A 15103-nucleotide genomic window follows, 5' to 3' on the forward strand; every position below is an offset into this window, starting at 1 on the left:
TCGCCCGCCCGCGCCATCTTCCTTGGTAGCTCGCGCGTACCATATCCCCCCGCTCACTGCTCGGCCACACACGCCATCTTCTTCGCTCACCCGCCCGAATCCACTTCCCCGCTGGCTCGCAGGCACCGAAAACCCCAGTCACTCAGCGCCCTAAAAAACCCTATGGCAGAACCGATTGACACGCAGAGCCGCGATTGGAATTCCCTCCCTGATGTTCTCTTGGAGCAGATATGTAATCGTATGGACCTACTCAGCACCGTCCGTCTGGCCGCATGCTCGGTGTCTTTGTACCGTCTACTTGTCTGCAACCAGCCGGCTCTTTTCAAGACACCCTGCTTGCTGATGCCCGATCCTCGTAGGTGGCCCAGACACCGACTTGACGATCCAACGGAGGTTGCCGTGGTGCCCCTCGACATGCTACCACTACCCGTCCACCTGTCCTTCATACGCAGCCACTACTGGGCGGGCATGAAGGCCAACTGGATCGTCCTCATCCACCAATCCGATAGTCCGTGGCGTCTCGTGGATATCTACACCCAGGGAGAGATCACCCTTCCATCGTTGGATACCGCCGCCGTCGAGCCTCGCGGCCCGCCGGACACTCCTGCCTACTACGCACGAGACGTGTCGAGCTTTTGGCTCGACCTCTATTTGCTGAAGGTTGTAATCTGCGAAGTGCCCACACCATCAGAAGACTACATGGATTACAAGCTCATTGTCGTGTTCAACATGGGATTAGTCTATCTAGAATCCGGTCGCCATACATGGTTATGGCTCATCGTCGATCCTCTTCACCCAACGTTTCCGTCTAATGCTATAGTGCATGATGGCATCGTTTATGCGATCGACGCACAGATTGGCTGCCTATACTGGTGGAATCTATTATCATGTAATTGTTCTATCTCATCTCATCTTTGCCTTAAGAATACGACTGCCTGTTCATTGTTACAAATTTAGAATATATAGTATGTCTATAACCACATCATTGCTATATGTTCCTCTCATTTCCTAGATTTTTTATGACCACACATGTTATTGTTAGAGTTGATATGAGAACAATTGGCATCTAATGATCGTTAGAATAGATACTATGAGTATAACCTCATGATTGTTATATGTTACTCTCATTTCCAGGATTTTTATAACAACACATGTTATTGCTTAGAGTTGATATGATAACTATAGTAAGTGCTATGGTAGAATATGAGTAGGCCCTGTCATATCTGTTTTCCTCTCATTGTTACATTATGTTTGAACCATGATATATTGCTAGAATATGAAAGCCATTGGCTTATTTTTTTTAACTGGGGGTATGATTATGACCACGACATTGCAATTCTCTGTCTATGATATGTGTCACTGTTATAATAATCTTAATTCCACACATACTCTGAACATGATTGTTTATTTTTGTCCTTTTGGTCTCCAATTTGAATTGTTGCAGTAGACGCGAATGCGCTGGCCTTCATGATTCCAGGACCTGGAATCATACCAGCCGATGGGTGGTGGTTTATCGATCGTTCAGCTGACGGCGGTCATTTGATGCTCATTTGCATGTACCAAATTGACCAAACCATTTCATCAAACCACATGCAGTACAATACCTGGGGCATTCGTGACATTGATGGCTATGGCTGCTTCGTGTTCGAGAAAGATCCTAGCTCCGTTGGGCCAGGCGTATTCAACTGGAGGCGGGTTTACAGCCTCGGCAACCACTCCATGTTCCTCGGGCTCAATTATCCGATCATCCAATCAATCGTCGATCATATCACCGATGATGATTACGGTGCTATGCAACTTCCATTCGCCTGGGGGAACTGTGTTTACACATCATACCATGGGTTTCATAAACCACCATATCCAGAGATTCGTTGACACAGCTTGTTGCCAGATAATCTTCAGTGTGTGAAAGGCATCAAGCTTCCATGCGATGGATGGCTTTTGCAAACCCGACATGCGGCGATGTGGTTCATGCCAACAACAAATATGCACAACTTGATTCGTACTGATATCTAGACTGAGCCATGTATCCTGGTGCTATAGGATGACCCTCTTTTGTTGGATATTATGTACTGTTGTTAGTTTGAAGCACTCCTCTGGTTTAAAGGATATATACCTTTCTGGGATTAAGTGCACCCTAACTCACTTGCGTAGGATGTACTGATAATGATGATGGAGATGTTATACAGAAGACATATTTTATATATATATATATATATATATATATATATATATATATATATATATATATATATATATATATATATATATACAGCCGGTCTATTCTGCTAATATTAGCAGAATAACTATTATGATAACACTTCCCACTGCACGCCCAACACAAGTGCACGTCATTGTTTGAACCAAGTGTGCTGCAGTACTCACGCGAGTGAACTTCCCGTCGCAAAAAACTGGACGCTGTGTTTTTTCGGTACCTTTTTTGCTCTAGTTTTTTAACGGTTTGTTGGAACGATGCGTGAAATATACCGTTCAAAAGCTATGGATTAGGCGCAAATTCGCCATGTTGAACACCTTTCGAGATTTCTCACGGTTTAAGAGCAGTTTTGAAAATGGTGCGGCCCACAACGAGTGGCAGCGAGCGTTTTTTCGCATTTTTTTCTAAACTGCTCGTCGGAATGAAGCAAATGATACACCATTGGATAGATATCGTCGAGGCGCATCTTTTTAATATCTAAACTTTTCTCTAATTCGTTACGTTTAAAAGCAGTTTCAAATTTACTAAATTGCAGAATTCTGTTTTTCAAATTTTTTCAAATTTTCGGTACTGTTTTCGCTCCAGTTTTTAAACTGTTTGTTGAAACGAGGCATGTAATATACCATTGAAAATCTATGGACGAGATGCAACTTTCATATGTTGAAATGTTTTTAAGATTCCTTACGGTTTTAAGTTAATTTTGAAAATCTGCGGTGGACGATGAGTGGAAGCGGCCGTTTTTCGCGAAATTTTTACGAACCGCTGGTCGGAATGATTCAAACGATACGCCGTTGGAAAGATATCGATGAGGCGCAACTTTTTCATGTAGAACACTCTCTCTAATTCTTTACGGTTTAAGAGGAATTTCGAATTTACCGAAATGCGGACACTCTGTTTTTCGCGACACCCAAATCGACGTGGGTACTTCATCCGACTGAAAACCGCACTGCATAGGATGAAAAACCGCACTACATCAAACGGGTAAGAGAACTGCATGGTTTCTTTTATTCGAACGTAATTTTTTCAAGGACGAGAAAGTAGAGTGCACTTCACATCAGGTGTAAATGAACCACAACACTATCATGAAGTGAACCGCATTACTTTTTTTCCGCTTCCGTAACAATTTTTTTGCACTTACGGGATGAACAACATCACACGGCTGACCGCACTACTTCAGAATGAAAACCGCACTGCATCGGACGGGCAAGCGAGCTGCATAATTTCTTTTGTCGGACGTTATTTTTCTCATACGAGTTTTTGTTTTTTGTTTTTACTTTTTTTATGAACGAGAGTGGACCGCAGAGACTAGGGCAAGTGAACCATATCACATATCGAAGTGAACCGCACCACATCTTGTTGTTTCGCTAAATTTTTCACACTTTCATGTTAGGTGCAAGTTAACATCATCACTCTTGAAAGTGAACCACATCAGAGGACAAAATGCACTGCATGACCAAGTTTTGAAACACATGAACAAAACAGAGTGCACTCTCTCATATGCAAAATAAATGTGCCTCTGTGACATCGAGGCAAGGCAAGCGTACTTCATTTTTTTGTTTTTGCATTGCAAACACATAATTCGCGTCACAGGGATACATTGAAAAATGCATTCACAAATCACAAGAGAACTGCACCCATGGTCAGGCCAAACCTCCTGCCCGCTCTAACCAAACTTCGTGCCGTGGCCGTGCCCGCAAACTGCAAGGCCGGACTGGTAGAACTTCACCTGCACGCCGACGAAGCAAACTGCACGTAGATGAAAATGGGTCCAGACAAAAAATGCGAGCTCAGGGAAATATTCTTGCAAATAACAGCTGCCGAAACTGCACGCCGGCGGGCCGCGAGCTGCCCTCGCTGGAGATGTGGGCTGCGGCAAACTCCGGCTACACAGTGGATGATGGGTGCAATGGGTGGATGATTTTGCAGCGCGGCGAGGTGTGCACTGCACACGTCAGAGGAGGGCAGGAGAGCGTTACCCGGGCACCTTTGTCGCCCTGCTGGACGTCCCGGCGTTGATGTCGCAGAGGAGGGACAAGGGGTGGCGGGGACGGTGGAGAGAAGTTCGGGGCATCTCAGATCTGACTGGCACGGAGTTCTATGGCAGAGTGCCGCCCATCCCGTGGTAGCCGTCGCGTCGACGGTAGGCAGCGGCCGCTCTTGCTGAGCCAGGCGGGGGGGGGGGGGGGGTGCGCCGCGGCCTGGATCCGGCGCCGGGTGTCGCCGGGAGGGTGCGGGGATGCGCCACGGCCGGGATCTGGGGGCCGGCCGACGCGGGGTGCAGGTGGTCTGAGGAGGGAAGGTGGGGACAGAGGGAGTAGGTATCGGACAAGGAGCTTGGCGGCAGTGTGGCTCGCCGTGGCCGCTCGTGTGGGAGGGGAGGAGGAGCGCTTCTCGCCGGATCTGGCACCAGATGATTGCAGGGGCGGGGTGGCGCGTTGGTTGGGGTGGCTGGGCGGTGCGTCGGAGCGGGTAGGGCGCGGGGAGAAGGTGGGTGGGAGGGGGTGGCGCATCAGAGAAGGACGGAGGTTGTGGGGTGGGAGCGGCGGCGGATGGTGCTGTTGTGGTGGGCCGGCGTAGAGGAGAAGGTGGAAGGAGTGGTGGTGGGGGCGGTTGCGGGTAGAAGGAGGCGAGTTGGATGGGGCAAGTTTTCGCTGCAGTTCGTTTATGGATCTTTTTCGGTGCCGAAGTGTTAGCAGAATAAGCAGATTGTTATTAGAATAAGGCTCTTAAGGGGTGTTATCATAATAGACCCACCCTATATATCAATTAGGCTTCAAGTGTGTACTTGTTGGTGAAAGTGTTGTCCAATGAGAATTATATTTTGTATTACTCATGTAGCCTACAAAGTCTGTCGCACAGCCTTGTAACTTCTTACCCCATTTCTAAATTTGTACTAGTCCTCTATACCGTATATTGCGCTACTCGTACTACTACCTCCCTCCTGGTTTACTGGTCCCCTTGGTAATTTCTGTCAAATTTTGACCATAAATTTCACTAACTAAATGTTAATGCATGTCACAAAAAATTATGTCATTTTATTCGTATTTGAACATAGTTTCCAATGGAATAATTTTCGGTGACATGCATTGCCATTTTGTTAGTTAAACCTATGGTTAAAATGTGACACTAAATACGACTAGTAAGTAGTACAGTAGCAGTACTAGTATACGTCGGTCAAATTATTCATCATGTCCTCACATTGAATTGACGTGACAACATGCTGCGCGTGAGGCGACACAAGAATCCCGGCGGCGTGTTCGGGTATTGTGGATTTCAGATGTGGAGTACTACCACTTATCTGTCGAAATCTTTCATCATTCACTTAAAACAGTTGATTGATCAACATTGAGTACCATATAACTGGAATTAACTGATGCAACTCCAAGAAGGATTGGCCGGTGCTGCCGGCTGGCGTCAAGTTCGATCCCATGGATCAGGAGCTGATCGAGCACCTTGAGGCCAAAGTGAGTGCTGACAGCGCGAGATCTCACCCTCTCATCGATTTATTCATACCAACCATCGACAGCGAGCACGGCATATGCTACACCCATCCTGAGAAACATTCAGGTAAGACACCAATCGGCCGTCTACTTGCACAAACATATTCCTTTGTTTATAGCTCTATTTTTCTTTTTAGACACAGACCTAGTGAAGCAATTACAATTTGACAGTTAATAAAAAGTGAAACAAGTGACTGCAACATGTCAAAGATGTTATGAAAATGCCAACTACGTACACTAAAACCTGTATTCGACAATACTGCAAGTATCACACTGAGTGGCCTAAGCAAGCATTTCTTCCAGCGTAATTCTAGGGCATTCAAAAGGGGCACGTGGACGCGTCGCAAGATATAGTCGGAGTGCGGCATGCACGCGATGTGGCACAACACCGGCAATACCTTGTCGGTGATGGTCAATGGCCGGCAGACGGGCAGCAAAAAGGTTCTGGTGCTGCACACCAACAAGAACTTCGACCATTCCCGAAAAAAAGAACTTCGACTACCAGAGGACCAACTGGGTGATGCACCAGTACCACCTCGGGGACCTGGAGCAAGAGAAGGAGCGGGAGCTGGTCCTCTGCAAAGATTTTCTACTAGACGAACACTAGGGCCAGGACTAAAAAGATTATAAGTTAGTTTGGTATTGGTACTTGTACTACCTTGTCGTCCGCAAGTTGGTATTGCTATTAACGATCTTTCAGTATGAACTTGGCATTTGCTTCCAACCATCATTCCGAGGGTCAACGTGGATATAAAGCTGAATCATTTGTTTCGGAACGAATTTTCAGGCACCTAATTTTTATTTGATGGGTAGCATAAGCACCTGCCGTTCGAATTCCCAGTTCTCCAAATTTTTCGAAACAAGTGCATGCACTTATTATCACGATGAAAAAACAATATACCTGCTGCATCCCAGTTATTAGTCTGTACTTGCAGAATTCTCTCGTTTATTGAGCAGGTATATTGTTTTTTCAGGTCGAGCAAGTTTCAACTGGGTTGTAAACTGCCCAGGCTTGGTTTGGTATTTTAACAGGCCTAGCCCATGACGACAACGGGGCACAAAGATCCAGCAGGTATCTACTGGCCTCTGGCCCGCTAGCGTTACTTATATTTTGTCTTACAATATCCACATGCAGTTTTTTTACTGAATCAAACACACAGCCCAGTTCTATTTTCCTCTTGAAATGCCATGTCCTACTTCCGTTTTCTAATCTCTACCTATAGTTTTACTAGTTCATATACACGTATCATTATATTGAAAATACATAAAGTTTCCTTTTCATATTTACATCCTTATTTTTGTTGTTTTTTTCCTCCCAGCGCTGATTTTTTTACCACTAGTTTTCCCTTAAACCAACTCAATTGTCCCACGTCTTGTTTGCTTACAAAAACAAAACAATTTTTTTGGAAAATCAATAAGTTCTTAAAAAATGTTTATCATTTCGGGATTACAACAGTTCGGACTCCACCAAAACATGCAAAATAAGGTTAAACTTTTTGGCCGTGGTCCTGGGCAGAAAATGGGTTGTAATAAATTACTTAAGAATTAGCAAATGGGCTGCAAATTATTAAAAAAATAGCAAATGGGCTCTATGTTGTCTGCCACAGATTTGGAGGCTGATTTGTAAGGTTTCTCAAAAAAAGAAACTTAGTCAACAATTGACTCTACCAGCGCCAGACCGTTAGATGTCAATCTAACGGCAATCGTGCTTCTTCAGTCTCTGATCTTCCTGCTCCAACCGCCCAAACCAGTGCCGACGGAACCGCCTGCTCCTGCCTCCCGTGGCCGGCTGCCGGGCAGGCCTCACGGCCCCACCATACTCGCATCCTTAGCCTGGCTATCCCTCTACTCACCCACACCTCATGTTATTTTTCGGCGACGGCAGCCGAACCAGTCAACCCTCGTACTCCCCACCGCGTGGGAAGCCACTGCCGTGTCTTCCCCGGCTCCGTGTCATTCCCTTCATAGGCCTCGCCGTCGTCCACCGCCCTGGTACTCTCGGCGCGGCATGGTCAGCGTGGTCAACGAACGACATCCATCAAAAGTGGACTGTACGTGGAGAGGCTGACAGCTGGGTCCACGGCCACACATAAGGAAATGCCTCCTTATTACGCGCAAAATAATGATTCCTCCCCCTGACATATGGGACCAACCGAAAGGGCCTCTGTATTTCGCGAAAAAACGTTCCCGCCGCTGACAGCTCGGACCCACCAGCTATATTTTCGCACGCAAGGAAGTGCTTCCTTATTACGCACAAAAAAATGAATGCTCCCCCGCTAGCTGGGACCCACCATATGGGAGGCTGACTTGTGGGCCTACTAAGTTGACGCGGACGGAGGGCTTTGTCAACTTAGTCAATATGAACGATTCTAGCTCTACTGACCGTACGATGTCCATCCAACGGCCGTAGTGCTTCTTCAACCTTTGGTCTTCTTGCTCCAGCCGCCCAAACCAGCGCCGGTCGTGCCGCGTGCTCCTGCCTCCCATGGCCGGCTGTGATGCCGCGGAGGCCTCATCGCCCCTACTACTCCCACCGCTGGTCAGGCCATCCTTCTACTCACCCGCACCCCCTGTTATTCTGCGGCGACGGCAGCCTCACACCGCAGCCGAACCAGTGAACCCTCGTACTCCTCTCCGCGTGGGCATCCACTGCCGCGTCTTCCCCGGCTCCGCGTCGTTCCCTTCCTAGGACTCGCCGTCGTCCACCGCCTTGGTGCTCTCGGTGCGGCGTGGTCAATGTGGTCAATGAACGACTTCCATCGGAAGAGTACTGTACGTTGAGAGGCTGACAGCTAGGTCCACGGCCGCAGCAAGGAAGTGCCTCCTTATTACGCGGAAAATAATGATTCCTCCACCTGACAGTAGGGACCCACCGGACGGGCCACCGTATTTCACGAAAAAAAACATTCCCCCTGACTGCTGGGACCCACCAGCTACATCTTCACACGCAAGGAAGTGCGTCCAGATTATGGGCAAAAAAATGATTCGCCCCCTGACTGCTAGGACCCACCAGCTACATCTTCGCATGCAAGGAAGTGCCTGACAGTCGGGACCCACCTGGTCGAAGCGTACGTAGTGTTGTCATTCTGGTCGCGAACGTGTACGTACATATGATCGGTCTGTCTGCAGGCTGCAGCGATGAACCGTGGCCATGTAAGGAAGGACATGTGTGGTAGTAGAGGCGCGCACGTAGCATGTACACGTATGTACAGCGGCCAGGGTGCAAGAAAGTAAATACGGCCACATACGTACATACGGACGGAGTCTCGAACACCTACTCGCGCATACGTATGGCCAGGGCTCGTGTACATGGCTGTGGCTGGGTCGGAACGAAGAAACTGCGTCGTCATCGTGTTCATGGGGAGGCAATGGAATGCGTCGTGTTCATCGAGAGGCAACTGAACGCGTGCTGTTCACCGGGAGCCAACCGGCTTGGATGGAACAGCCGATGGAAACGAGGCCTGGCGTACCATAGAATGGAGGAAACGGCCTTGTGTTCGACCGGCCATGAAGGAAACGGGATCCTGTTCATCGGGAGGGGTCTGGCGTACCGCAAAATGAAGGAAACGGACCTCCTATGGTCGAAACGGGGTCCTGTTGATCGGGAGGGGTCTGGCGTACCGCAAAATGGAGGAAACAGACTTGTGTTGGAGCGCTACGGTCGAAACGGGGTCCTGTTCATCGGGAGGAGTGTGGCGTACCGCAAAACGGGACTCCACGGGATACTGTTCATCTCCACCGTCGACTGCCTCCACGGGCTACTGTTCATCCACCGTCGACTGCCTCCACGGGCTCCTGTTCATCCACCGTCGACCTCCTCCAGCCTCCACCTGCAACTGTTTATCCACGGGCTCCTGTTCATCCAGCCTCCACCGGCTACTATTCAACCAGTCCTCTCCACGGGGTCCTGTTCAACCACCCCTCCACGGGCTACTGTTCATCCAGCCCTCCACCGGCTACTGTTCAACCAGCCATCCACCGGCTACTGTTCATGTTGACACGGAGTTTCGCCGAAGTAAAATACAAAGTGATATCTATTACTCCCTCCATTCCTAAATATAGGGTGTATAGTTTTTGGCACGGAAATTAAAGAACGCACATGGAGGAAAAAATTCACACGTTTTGGGCGAGATTGCACCTGACTAATTGACATGAGAAAATAGAGGAGCTTGACCTATATAAGGAAATGTAATCAAATCCCTTAAAAAATTATTCAAACGAGTGGTGAAACCCAATACACCTTATATTTTGGACATTTTCTCAAAAATCTATACACCTTATATCAAGGAACGGAGGGAGTATCAAAATATGATAAAGGGCAAATTATATAAAAAGATGGCGAATTGCCAAATAGACCAAGGAAATGATTATGGTGAATTTCGGGTCGCTCGGTATGAAATAGCGGTCGCAAAAAATAAATAAATAAACAAAGTGTCACTTATAGCTGCAAAATTCATTTACTTGTGAAATTATGATTAGTACGCATGCACGCCACCAGTGGCGATAGTTGGCCGATGCAAACTTAAAATGGTCACAAGGGCACTAATATTGCCAAAATGTCGATCATATCCTAAATGTTGGCTTCATCACGTCGATAATGTAAAATATCATTGCGATGCATAAAAATGTATCGTGCTAATGAATATACATGTTGTATTTCATCAGCATCATCGCGATGCATAAAAAATGTACCTGTGTCATATTTTATCAGCATATTTTGTAAAATATCATTGCGATGCATAAAAAAATGTATAGCACTAATGAAGTATATACGTGTCGTATTCTATCAACATATCCATCTCAAATCACATACGATGCTAGATTTTGAGTTGCGTGTAGAAAATAATTAATGCATGCACCCACACCATATATAAGTCTTAATGAGCCGTTAATAGCTAATTAGGCTCTGGCCCATTGGAAATATGCTTACGTTTAGCAAACAAGCGTAATTATAATTCCAATACAAGGCTGCATGCACGTAGGCCACTTCTTGATTAAAACTATGCAAATGGACTATGCCTAGGCCCACATGGGTGATTAAAGAAATAGAGTTTTAGCCCATAGCGGCCAATCGCAAGACCAAGCCGGTCCAAATCTCAGTCAACAGGTAATTAAAGAAATAGATTAAAGAAAAGGGAGGAAGCTTCACCATCCCACGATGCTCCCACAACCTGCATGATAACCTGCATGATCTCCAGAACGTGGGTGCGTGCCCAAGTGGATCCATGTGCCGGTCCCTCCTATAAATAGCACCACAGGGGACTGCTCTCCGGGCTCTCTTTTCCTGATCGCTCCGTTGTGCTGCTGCTTGCTGCTGTTGTGCTGCCACTGCTGCTCTCAACCACACACATATACTGCTGCTGCAGAAAGAAGACTCATATATGTTGCTGCTGCAAGGCCGTCGTCCGGCGAGGAGCGTGAGGAAGGTAGTCCAGGTGGGAATCATGATCCTCCTCTAATATTCTTGCTGCTCCCTATATCTCTCATCATATTCATATTTCTTCTTAGTTGATCATTGTGATACAAACCAAGGAGTATGCCTCATGTATCCTCATTTGACATTCTGCCTTGGCTGATCATCGTGATACGAGCCAAAAAGCAGTTATGTTCAGGAGAGGAAAATTTGTCCTTGATTGGTCATTGTGATACAAACCAAGGAGCATTCTCCATATATTCTCATCTTGACATTCTGCCTTGGCTGATCATCGTGATATGAGCCAAAGAGTAGTTATGTTCAGGAGAGGAAAATTTGCCCTTGATCGGACATTGTGATACAAACCAAGGAGCATTCTCCATATATCTTCATCTTGAATATTTTGCCTTGGCCGATCATCGTGATACGAGCCAAAGAGCACTCATATTTAAGAGAAGAAAATTCGTCCTTGGTTGATCATTGTGATACAAACCAAGGAGCATTCTCCATATACTCTCATCTTGACATTTTGCCTTGGCTGGTCATCATGATACAAGCCAAAGTGCGAATATGTTTAGAGCAACAAAAATACTCCTTGGTGGATCATCATGATACAAATCAAGGAGCATACAACATATATTTCCATCTTGTCATTTTTGCCTTGGTTGATCATCGTGACACGAGCCAAAGTGCGATTATGTCAAAGAGGATAAATTCCACCCCTTGGTTGATCATGGCGGCCCAAACTAAGGAGGACATATTTTCCCTTCCATCATAAATGAGAGCGACGCAAAGGTAAAGCCCGGGAAAAAAACAATATGAAACATACACAAACCCTATATGACCATCTATATAAAATCATAGAATAAATATGTGCCCACAAAAATGCACTCTTCATTTGCTGCATGTTTTGCATAAAGCAAGACCATGTAAATTGTGCATGTACCTCCAGATCTAGTGCAAGAAAAAATGTGTAAATTAAGTGTTTGCCAAACTATATTTGAAGCCTCTTGTTGGTTACACTGCGGGCATATATGCTATGCCACGTCAGTAGTAATACAAACAGGGAGGTACAAATGTCATATACATCTATCATATAGATGGTTAAATGAGCATACTCTAATGCATATAAAATGTGCTAAGTGAAATCCAATGTGTAGACCTGAGGTAATGAAAATACTAGTTGTCTCGGTACACACTTAAATAAAATATGCTCATAAAAGAAAGTGAATGCGGGTAGGTTAAGTTAAAAAATGTAATCCTACATATCTAAAATATGAAATCTAGAGCGTACAGACTCTATGCAACACGCATATACTGCCCACCGATGGGTAGTGTATATGCATGTGACCCATAATAAAATAAAGGATATTGCATCTAGCTCGCTTTAGTTCTAACCAAAACAGACTAATTTGCTTAGTAGATGCTGCCATCAAACATACCAAACAAAATTAAAATATATGGGATGGTTCTGATATGATGACCTCTCCTTATATTAAATTTTCATGCGTGGATCCAACATGAGCTAAATCATATGCCCCATCATCTCATGCATTGTCATATGTGCATCAATAAAGGATGTAACATGCATGTACTAAGTGGATTCTCTTCTGGTCGACTCATTACTCGTTAAAATGAAATGACCTGAAAAATGATTAAAATAGCTGCATGGTCATACTAGCATATGTTGGTTAAGTCGACTACACAAATTAGGTATCTGCAAAAAACATACATTGCACTCGTACTCTATGTACTACTCATAATAGTACAAGGGTAAAAATATAAATGAACAAGACACATGATAACTTGAAGAAGATCGAGGATGCTCCCCCGAGCACACTGGCGTCAACGACAGCGAGGAGGAGCGATTTTTCTTTATCATTTTGTAGTAGTCATGTGTTGCAAGTCTATGTAATAGGATAGTTGGAATTCCTAATCAAGGGTTTTCTCTTCGGAGATGTAATTAACAGAATTTTTATGTAAATGTAAGAGTTCTGGAAATAATGTACCTGCAATGTTTGATATCCATTTTATTTATGCATTTATGCGCTTAAATCTATTAACTCTGTATCAATGACGTGGGCGCGTATTTTCACGCCCGCCATTTTCCCGTCATCAGATTCTGGCACGCCCGGTGGGACCTATTTCTCCCCTCATCTTTGAATTCCAACATAGGATTGCAACATATGAATTCCCACAGTACATAAAGCTTAAAACATTATGTACCCATATACAAAAAAAGTCAAAGAAAAATAATATATGGTTTTCTTTATTTTGAAGGTATGGAGGGCCAAGTGCAGCAGTTTGTGACCCTTCGCCTCGGTGACCTTTGGCTTGATGTGCCAATTGGTCCTATTGTGACCTCACTAAGTGAAAGTTGGAAGACTACTGCTGCATCTCCAGTTGCACCAGATCAAGAAGAAGTCACTTCTCCACCAATGGAGGGGTTCACACCTGTTTTGTCAAAGTCTGCAAAGAGGAAAATGAGGGCTGCTAGAAAGAGGGTTGCTCAGAGTTCTGCAAGAGGGGTTATTCATGCTCCAGTGTCAGTAATGAAAGGAAAGATTGCTGAAGCAGGACCATCCGTCCGCCAGCAGTCCAAGGACAAGGGAAAGAAAGTGGTGTTTGAGAAATCCGAGTTTCCGCCACTTGTTTACAAGGGAAAAGAGAAGATGGTGGAGACACCCAACTCCAAGCTACCTGGGAAAAGAGGCGGCGTTGTTGTCATATTGCCGTCAGCGTCGTCTTCAACAGGAAGGCCCACCAACGCTCGGAATATACTCCGAGCCGATGCTCCTGAGTTTGTCCCCTCACTGGCCCATAAGCCTAGTGAGGAACGCTTGGGAATAATGCAAAAACGTTCTGTGGAATGGAAGGGAGTGTGCCTTACATCTGGTGACCTCAAAACAGGCCACATAAATCCAGCATCTCCACCATCAGCTCCTCTGTTTGAAGAAGCACCCATCTTACGAGAGTCCTTTGAAGGTTCGTTTGATCCAGTGCGACATCAGCGGCGGCAGAGAAATGTCCGTCGATCTTGGATTGAGCTTCCAGCTGCCGTAGATCAAGATGCGGCGAGCCGACACCGTTCTCATGTGAGCAAGTCCGTCAAGGGGAGATGGAAAAACACTCGTCCAAAGATCCAAGTTCAGAATCCAGATGACTCATATGTTGTTAAATGCATATGTCAAGCAATAAGGTCACAGCTTCCCGGTGCATCCACATCACAAAATGATGAGGGTGGTGCCATCATGCGACTGGCGGAGGCCCTGGCCCAACGGCCTGAGTACCAAGAATTCATTCAGCAACATCCTGAACATCAAGAGTATGTGAACCAAGCTGCTCATGTCCGTTCAAGAAGGGCAGCATACAAAGAAAGAGAAAGGGCAGTACGGGCAAGGTCTGGGTCAAGCAGAGTCCAAGGGGCAGAACACGCTCCATCTGATGAGGACAGTCGGGCTAAAGTGAACAAGTGGCTATCAAACCCATCAAATGAGGTGGCCACGAGCTTGTCTCCATGGCCCTCTCGTAAGCAGACCAAGAATAAATCATGTGAGGTGTTCCAAGCAATGCCAGTTGGTGTCAGGGCGGCGTCGGACAAGACCAGTGAAACATCCTCCACATCAACACATTTCAAGAGGAAGAAGGCATGCAAAACTGTTGTAGAGGGTCCTCGTCGTAAGACACGAAGCCAAAAAGGTTCAGATTATGAAGAACTTGGGTCCAGCTATGGTGGGTCTTACAATCCCCTATCAGATAGCACTCCTTGTCCTTCTGAAAATGAGATAGAACTTCACCATGGTGCAGAGCATACAGAGCAAGTCCTAGCTACAAATGAAGCTCGTTCGGTTGAGGAGCAATTAGCCAACCTTATGGCAGCACTCCAGCAAAAGGAAGACGAGCTAGCAGCCCTTCGTATTCATATGAGCAATAACCAGAACAAAGGAAATGAAGGGGATGGTGGTGCAAGTGCTA

The sequence above is a fragment of the Aegilops tauschii genome, chromosome 4, assembly GCF_002575655.3.
Source record: "Aegilops tauschii subsp. strangulata cultivar AL8/78 chromosome 4, Aet v6.0, whole genome shotgun sequence".
Lineage (NCBI taxonomy): Eukaryota > Viridiplantae > Streptophyta > Magnoliopsida > Poales > Poaceae > Aegilops > Aegilops tauschii.